This window comes from Somniosus microcephalus, chromosome 24, assembly GCF_052327205.1.
Source record: "Somniosus microcephalus isolate GS21.2 chromosome 24, FLI_Smic_1.0, whole genome shotgun sequence".
NCBI lineage: Eukaryota > Metazoa > Chordata > Chondrichthyes > Squaliformes > Somniosidae > Somniosus > Somniosus microcephalus.
The window spans coordinates 33,331,127-33,340,259 of NC_141010.1; positions in this window are offsets into that span (position 1 = coordinate 33,331,127).

Consider the following 9,133-nt stretch of genomic DNA (forward strand, 5'->3'; position numbering starts at 1 on the left):
TCATTGGTGGAAGCCTCAAAGCAGATCAGCAAACACAGGATGTAACCAGAAAGAATGGACAAAACAAGGGAAAGTGTCAGAAGCTGACACCCTCAAAAAATGATCATTAAAAACTAAAAAAAAAGTGGTACAACACGTAACCTAACTAAAATTGCCAATAATGCTGATGGCTCTTTTTTCCAATTGGGAACTTGAAGTTATTGCCTTATGCTTCAATTCTCTGTGCCATTTCCCAGCTTAGAAACTGTTGAAATCTGAAATACAATAACATTAAATACACTGATGGTAGCAGTCTCAAACTAAAGAATGTATGTGACTCCAAGTGTAGCATTATTACACTGAATAGTACCAGTGGGTTTTTGGCAATTAGTCCAGTGTAATAATCCAGTGGACCAACGTGTTCCGCACTGATAGTCAACATCCATTCAATGTAGAGACTGCCGAGTATAATGAATGGATCCCATCCAACAACTGCTCTGAACCGCGACCGCTCATTTACTCCTCTCAGGAGAAGAGTATAATACAGCAAAACATATGGCTCTAAAATGTGAAGAGTAAAGATCAACCGAGCCGATGGGGCCAGAGAAACATTGCAGCAGTGCATTAATGCCCTTTTTTGATGAGAGGCAGAACTGACAAAAACAGGAAAGAAATCATCCGTTTTTACACTGCACAGGACTAATCTGTCGATGAGTTTAGATTCCTCTGTCCTCAGTTCAGCAGGTTCCCTCTTTGGAGAAAATGCAATTCTCTTGATTAATGGAAATCAGTTCTGGTCTATTTGTAGAATGGCACTGACATTAAAAGCCATTCACAGCTAGAGGAAAGTACACTGTGAAAGATGAGCAAGATATAGATAAAGGAAAATAAATAAATTAGAATAGAATTATCCCTATGTCACAAGAACATTATTAACCTTTTGCGACATATTTTGTCAGAATAGATGTTGTGCTTCCTCATCCTGTCAAGTAACATTACAGCCAACCACCATTCACAGAAGGTTGTCACAATGGAATGGAGATTTTCACAGAATGGCAGGCTCTTTGCCAAGGCAGATCATTTGTCTTATAGTAACTAGACAATGACTGAAGCCAAATAAATGAATTCTGATAACATCCTGGAAAATGAACATATAGGCAGCCATTAATGTGATCCCAGCAGTACTGCCCCGAGGACCGCTGCTGCTGAGGTCCTGGCCGCACCAGCACCCAAAGGGGGAGAAATTCATTACAGCCCAGGAATGGGCGCTAAGTTTAGAAAAGTTTGAGATTAAGCGCCAGGCACTAATAATTCAGACTGCATGCAAAATTCAGTCTCATTGCTGAAAGAAAGGACTGGAGCGCTAAATCAAGCGCTAATGGCCTAGCTCAGTGACATTAAACTCAAAGCGCTGACCAATATCGGGTGCAGTCTAATCTCAAGTCATCGTTGCCTCGGGCTTTTCCCAGTACTTAAAGGGGAGGTTCATTGATACTGCAACACCTCATTCTTAGTATTGCTGGCTGTGCAGCTGCCTCAGCAAGGAGAAGCACAACAGGGAGATGGAGCCGGGGGGCTGAAGCAGGTGTGCTCATGGCAGATCCACCTTAGTCAGGTAGTCAGGGTGATTCAATGCTTCACCAAATGCTACATACGACCATCTATACCACAAGCTTCACACACTGCCCAAAGCACCAGACGCCCAGTACTCACAAAGCAACAATCTCTACCTACCAACAATCACACCCACATCTCACACCTTGCACACAATGACAGCTATTCAACTATGGCAGGCGCAAGGGTCATTAGCTGTTGGAATAATTGTGATATGTGTGATATGTTTATGCATAAATTTATTTGTGGAGTTTGCAATTTTTTTGTGTCTCTCTCTCATTTCAACTTTGCGCCCAGGAGGATGCTGTGATATGGCATGACAGAGATGGCATGATGGATATGCGGTGAGCAAAAGGGATCTGGGGTTTAAGTCATCCTGGTGTGAGGCTGGAGGTCTGTTTGGAGGAGGTGGCAGAGTTCTGTGACCACCACCTTGGTGATGCAGAGCCCTCTAATACACTACTCTTCACTTCATTGAAGGTAGGAGAAGTGCTGTCAGAATACTCTCGGAGGGTAAGGCCTCCTGTTGGGAGCCCTGATGGTCCTCCTCTTCCCTCTGGCCACATCTTGCAATCTTTCTCACTGCCTCCGCTCCCTCCGCAGTAGATCTTGGAGGGTGAGGGCAACTGCCAGTACAGCCCCCATTAATGTAACGATGTGTAGCACTTTGAAATTTTGTCAGAATAAATGTAACAAATTTTTAGTAGCCACAACACTCCTAATAGTAAAGAATAATTTAAAGGACTGAATTAAACTGTTGCACAATCGCAAACCAACAAGGAAGCAGTTAAACAGCACTAACTTGACAGCTGCGACTCACCCCTTTAAATATCACCCCTGGAGCCGCCATCCGCCTGCTTCACGCCTCCTCTTCCTGTCATTGTCGGGGCGAGGCACTAAGGCAGATCGGGCACTCAGATGTCACGATCTGCTTGACGTTAAAGTCGCAGGTGCTAACTGTTAGCAGCAGCGCTAAGTGGTGACTGGATTTGGCGTGCGACGCTGGATTCGCCTCGCCCCAGCGCTACTTCATTAGCGCCCTGTTGGCGCTACTTCATTAGCGCCCTGTTAGTGCTAACAGGAGGCGCTAAGCAACTGAATTTCTCCCCCAAAGTGTTGACTATGCCTCATTACTTGGGGCAAGCTCAGTTAAATTTATTGCCACTCTGAGTGCATAACACATGACGTGCTCACGAAGTCGAGGCCAGAATGCCAGGTGCCAGGAGTTAGTAAAAGGCTGCTAAATGCCAGTACAATGTCTCCATTTGTTTTATGCTAATCCATCAACAGGGACATAAATCTCATTGCTCGCTGTGGCCATTGAAGGCCTAAAACAACAGCAGCAGCAAAGAAGTGCAGCTTTATATTAGGCAGCAGGCTTCCCAGCAACAAATTTGCGCCCCCCCCCCACCCCCATCCTCCAATGGGCCTCTGCTGATGTCCAAATAGGTGCTTAGTATCTGAAGCGCTGCTCAGACATTCCAGTAGCATTATGGGGCGGTCCCTTAATTTAAAGAAATTCTAGGCCTTCATGAGCTTTACAAACATTTTATGCACAGGCCTCACAACAACTTGCACTAGCATTGCCTCATTGGAGTTCGTTGAGCAAATGGCCCCAACATTGCCGCACAATAAAAGCAGCAGCACTCTTGATCTACTTTTCTCTACTTGGATGAAGACGTGATGACCACTTGTCACCACAGATCTTCAAAATCAGGGATCAATGTAACGAGACGTTACATAAATAAATGAAGATTCATAAGGGGAAAATCCTGTCACAATGGCCCAGAAATTCGGGTCTCCACGAGTGAGTACGCATGGGGTATTTACCTGTAAGCCCAATGGAAGTGCCGGTTTCGTGCATGCACTGCGCATGCGTGGGAAACCGGCACTTCCGTTCCCCTGAAAGAAGGGGTTCAGAAGTCGAACGCGTGCGCAGGAGAGGCTGCGCGTGCGCATCAAACTTACGTTTTTTTTGCAGGTTTTCCGGGAGGGTAAGTCTCCAGAAGTTAGACATGTAAAAAGCAGTCGCAAGGCTTGCTTTTTGCAAGCTAAGTGGTGAATTAATTAAAATTAAAACATTTTTTCCACAGGTTTATTATTTTAAATACTTTAAAGAAAGGTAAGTTTATTTTTAGCCCCGCTAGAAAATGTAATTAATTTTTTCAAAAATTTAAATTATTGTTTAAAATAGTTATTTCATGTAATTTATAGTTTATTTTTAAAATGTGATGGTTTTTTAAAAAATTATTTGAAGTTTTAGTGATGTTTTGGGGCTTATAGTATTTATAGGTTTGACAGGTCTTCCTGTCAAACTTATGAATGAAGCATTCCCTGCTACCATTGGCTCTCCATGGCCCACGTGATCCCAGGGGACGCATCGAACTAACTGCGTCCCTGGGATACGCAAGCACTGCGCACCGGCAGTTGGAGGAGGCCCAGGATCAGAATCCCATGGGAACCCGCAGCTCAACGGCCGGCACACTAGGTAAGTGCAGGTCAGGGGCTTGCACCCGCGGGAAGCCCCCGACCCGAATTTCTGGGCCATTATGTAACTCCAGTACTACTTTTTCTTCATTATGCATTAACAATACAAACTTACACATCGATAAAGCTTTATTTCCTTTTATGCTGGTAAGTCAGCCCGAATTGACGAAGTCTGAAAGTACAGCAAAGGAACAGAGGTGATGCAATTAAGCGTCATGGCACGCAGTCCACCTGCCCACCAGCAGCCGTGTAACCTGGAGAGGCCAAATAATTGACAAAAAAAAACTAGGCCAATGGGTCCCAATAATAAGTAATTTCAGGTTAATATAATTTATAGTCCTGGATGCCAATCCGAAAGTTGATACGGTAGGGAATTTAAGCACCAAAATAATACTACTTACAAAGTTACCCTTGTGGCGGAGACCACATAGGGACAATAACACAATTCACAATGTATACCAATGTTGTTATATGTACCTAAACACAATTCACTATGTATAGCCGATGTTGTTATATGTACGTACTTGGTTGGGTTATCGGGGCAGGGTCCCTTTAAGAGCGTCGGTAGCATGATGACATCATGCGTCGGTAGCGTGATGACGTCATAGCCCTGCAACGAGGCTGAGACCCTCAGTCCTCATGGAGAGTGAATAAAGTAACACGCGTTTTGCCTTTGCTGCAACAAAAGTCTCAGAGCCTGTTGATTTCTAGCGACCCCAACACCCTCATCATATTGTTCATTCTCCAGCTATGAGACAAGACAGTTGGCCTACAAAGATGTCTCCAGCGGAGCATTAAGGAGGTACTCAGAAGTGGCCTGGGACGATTCACCCGCAGTGTTGCCAACAAACAATTGCTGATTTTCAGCCTGTTTATCAGCACAATGCATGTTTTACTGAATCATGACATCAAACTGCTGCCTACGAGTCTTCAGTGGCAGCTAGTAATCTCAATGAAGCCATCTGGAGGAGGTGCAGAGCAGAAGCAAAGCACTTCCAAGTTTAAAGGGGTGTTTTTTAACTCTACCCAGCTGGTAGAAACCAGGCAGGTGGGCAGTTAAAATACCCAGGGTGATTTACCCATTGGTTTTCGCAGTGATCCTGATTTGATTCTGCTCTTCTGAAGCTGGTGGGGTTCATCTTGAAATATGCACCTTGGGGTACAATCATGTCTTTTGGGCCATGATCAGTTGTGTCAGATGTGGCTCAGTTATTGGCACACTCGTCTCTAAGTCAGAAGGTTGTGGGTTCATAGTCCCTCTCCAGGGACTTGAGCACATAAAGCTAGGCTGACACTCCTAGTGGAGTGCTGCACTGTCGGAGGCGCCGTCTGTCAGATGAGACGTTAAACTGAGGCCCCGTCTGCTCTCTCAGGTGGATGTAAAAGATCCTATGGCACTATTTCGAACAGGGGAGTTATACCCGGTATAACAACAGAAAATGCTGGAAAAACTCAGCAGGTCAGGCAACATCCGTGGAGAGAAATTTGAGTTGACGTTTCGGGTTGGACCCTTCTTCAAAACTGGAAAGAAAAGAAACTAGATCGGAGGCAGGGCTGCGATCGGACAAAAGAAGGGTGAAGAAGGGTCCAACCCGAAACGTCAACTCAAATTTCTCTCCACGGATGTTGCCTGACCTGCTGAGTTTTTCCAGCATTTTCTGTTGTTATTTCGGATTTCCAACATCTGCAGTATTTTGCTATCGAGTTATACCCGGTGTCCTGGCCAATATTTATCCCTCAATCAACATCACAAAAATAGATTATCTGGTCATTATCACATTGCTGTTTGTGGGAGCTTGCTGTGTGCAAATTGGCTGCTGCATTTCCCACATTACAACAGTGACTCCACTTCAAAAGTACTTCATTGGCTATAAAGTGCTTTGAGATGTCTGGTGGTCATGAAAGGAGCTATATAAATGCAAGTCTTTCTTTCCGATTGATTCATCTTCTATTCTGTACAGAAACTCATGTGACTTGAAATGAAGAAACTGAGATGTAATAACTGTCCCAGCACAACTGGATAAATTAACAGTAACTGTTACAGAATGACAGCTTTAACGATATATTAAAGGAAACAGTAACGAGAGCAAAAATTATGTACGGTCAAAAACTTGAACTTTTCCCTTCCTCTTCTGAAGAAGATGACTCATTCACTGGGCACAGTTCCATGAGCTTCCAGTATCTTGCCCAGTGACCATTATTCATGTAGGAACCTTAATACTGAAAGGACATTACAGTCAACCCCAATGCTGCCCTCACCCAATCTTCATGCACACGTGCTTACAGTAAAGGTCTGTACAGCAATTAGGAGCAGGAACGATGGCTGGTTTTCCCTTTCTTGGCTGTAGCTGGCTACGACTGATCCAATTAAGATGAGCTAATTCAACAGAGATCAGAATGCTACCCTGGGTCCTTCCTGGGGTGTATGGTTCTGAGCCATCAAGATAGTTTCAAACGTCTAACCCCCCCTTAGGATAACATGGTGCGGATGCCACTATTTTACAGGAAAATAGTGAATTTACATAAGAACATAAGAAATAGGAGCAGGAGTAGGCCATTCGGCCCATCGAGCCTGCTCCGCCATTCAATAAGATCATAGCTGATCTTCTACCTCAACTTCACTTTCTTACACTATCCCCACATCCCTTGATTCCCTTAATATCCAATAATCTATTGATCTCTGTCTTGAATATACGTAACAACTGAACCTAGACAGCCCTCTGGGGTAGAGAATTCCAAAGATTCTCCACCCTCTGAGTGAAGAAATTTCTCCCCACCTCAGTCCTAAATGGCTGACCGCTTATTCTGTGACCCCTGGTTCTAGACTCCCCAGCCAGGGGAAACACCCTCCCTGCATCTACCCTGTCAAGCCCTGTAAGAATTTTGTATGTTTCAATGAGATCTTCTCTCATTCTTCTAAACACTAGAGAATATAAGCCTCGTCTACTCAATCTCTCCTCATAGGCCAATCCCCCCATCCCAGGGACCAGTCTGGTGAACCTTCATTGCACTCCCTCTATGGCAAGTATATCCTTCCTTAAGTAAGGAGACCAAAACTGTACACAATACTCCAGGTGTGGCCTCACCAGGGCCCTATATAATTGCAGTAAGACATCTTTACTCTTATACTCAAATCCTCTTGTAATAAAGGCCAACATACCATTTGCTTTCCTAATTGCTTGCTGTACCTGCATGTTAACTTTCAGTGATTCGTGCATATGGACACCCAGCTTCCTCTGAACACCAACATTTCCCAATCTCTCACCATTTAAAAAATACTCTGTTTTTCTATTTTTACTACCAAAGTTTCCTCCGGGTGCTCCAGTTTCCTCCCACAGTCCAAAGATGTGCGGGTTAGGTTGATTGGCTATGATAAAAAATTGACCCTTAGTGTTAGGGGGATTAAATACGTGGGGTTACGGGGATAGGGTGGGATATGTGTTGGTGTAGGGGTTACGGGGATCGGGTGGGATAAGTGTCGGTGCAGGCTCGATGGGCCGAAATGGCCTCTATCTGCACTGTGGGGTTTCTGTGATTCTGTGAAAGTGGATAACTTCACATTTCTCCACATTATATTCCATTTGCCATGTTCTTACCCACTCACTTAGCCTGTCTATTTTTCCTTGAAGCCTCTTCACATCCTCCTCACAACTTACATTCCCACCTAGCTTTGTATCATCAGCAAACTTGGATATATTACATTTGGTCCCCTCATCCAAATCATTGATATAGATTGTGACCAGCTGAGGCCCAAGCACTGGTCCTTGCAGTACCCCACTAGTTACAGCCTGCCAACCCAAAAATGACCCGTTTATTCCTACTCTCTGTTTTCTGTCCATTAACCAATCCTCAATCTATGCTAGTAAATTACCTCCAATCTCATGAGCCCTAATTTTGTTTAATAACCTCTTGTGTGGCACCTTATCAAATGCCTTCTGAAAATCCAAATACACCACATCCATTGTTCCCCCCTTATCTATTCTGCTAGTTACAGCCTCAGAAAACTCTAACAGTTTGGTCAAACACGATTTCCCTTTCATAAATCTGTGTTGACTCTGCCCAATTCTATTATTATTTTCGAAGTGCCCTGTTACCACGTCCTTAATAATAGATTCTAGCATTTTCCCTACTACTGATGTCAGGCTAACTGGTCTGTAGTTCCCCGTCTTCTCTCTCCCTCCTTTCTTAAATAGTGGGGTTACATTTGCTACCTTCCAATCCGCAGGAACCGTTCTAGAACCTATGGAATTTTGGAAGATGACTATCTCTATAGCCACCTCTTTCAAAACCTTAGGATGTAGGCCATCAGATCCTGGGGATTTATTGGCTTTCAGGCCCATTAATTTCTCCAGTACTATTTTTTTACTAATACTAATTTCTTTCAGTTCCTCATTCCCTTGGTTCTCCACTATTTCCAGGATGTTTTTTGCATCTTCTTCCATGAAGACAGACACAAAGGGCTGGATCTTCCCAGCCCTGATGAGGCGGGTTTGGAGGTGGGACTGCTGAGAAAATGGGAAAAATTGGGAGCGGGTCCCAACCCCGCTCCCAACCCGCCTCCAAACCATCTTCCTGAGAGGCAGGTCACCGACTCGCGCACGGACCCGTCACCTAGCGGCGGGAAGAAGATCAGAGCCAATTAACTGCCTGTTAACAGGTAGTTAACAGGCAGTTAAGAGGCTTTTCCCCATTTTCAGCCTGCTGATGATGGCTTCCCAATGGCAGGAAACCCCACCAGGGTCAGCGAGGCGAGTTGTGGGTCTGCTGCAGTGTAAATGTGCAAATGACAGCTGCAGAGGTAGTGTGATGGGTGCAATTGTGCACATGTAAGTATGACAGGTAAGAGAATGTAGTGAGAAATATTTTTATTCTGTTTATATGTATCTGCAGGTGACAAGATTTGATGTTTCTGTGAAGCCTCATCTGATCAGGAGAATTAATAGATGGTTTCTGCAATCTCACATGCAGCTGCCATCTGTTTTCTCCTAAGGAGAGAGTCATTGGTGAGCCTGGGTTCAAGGACCCACCTTTGGACAGTGATTGTCAGTGTTTG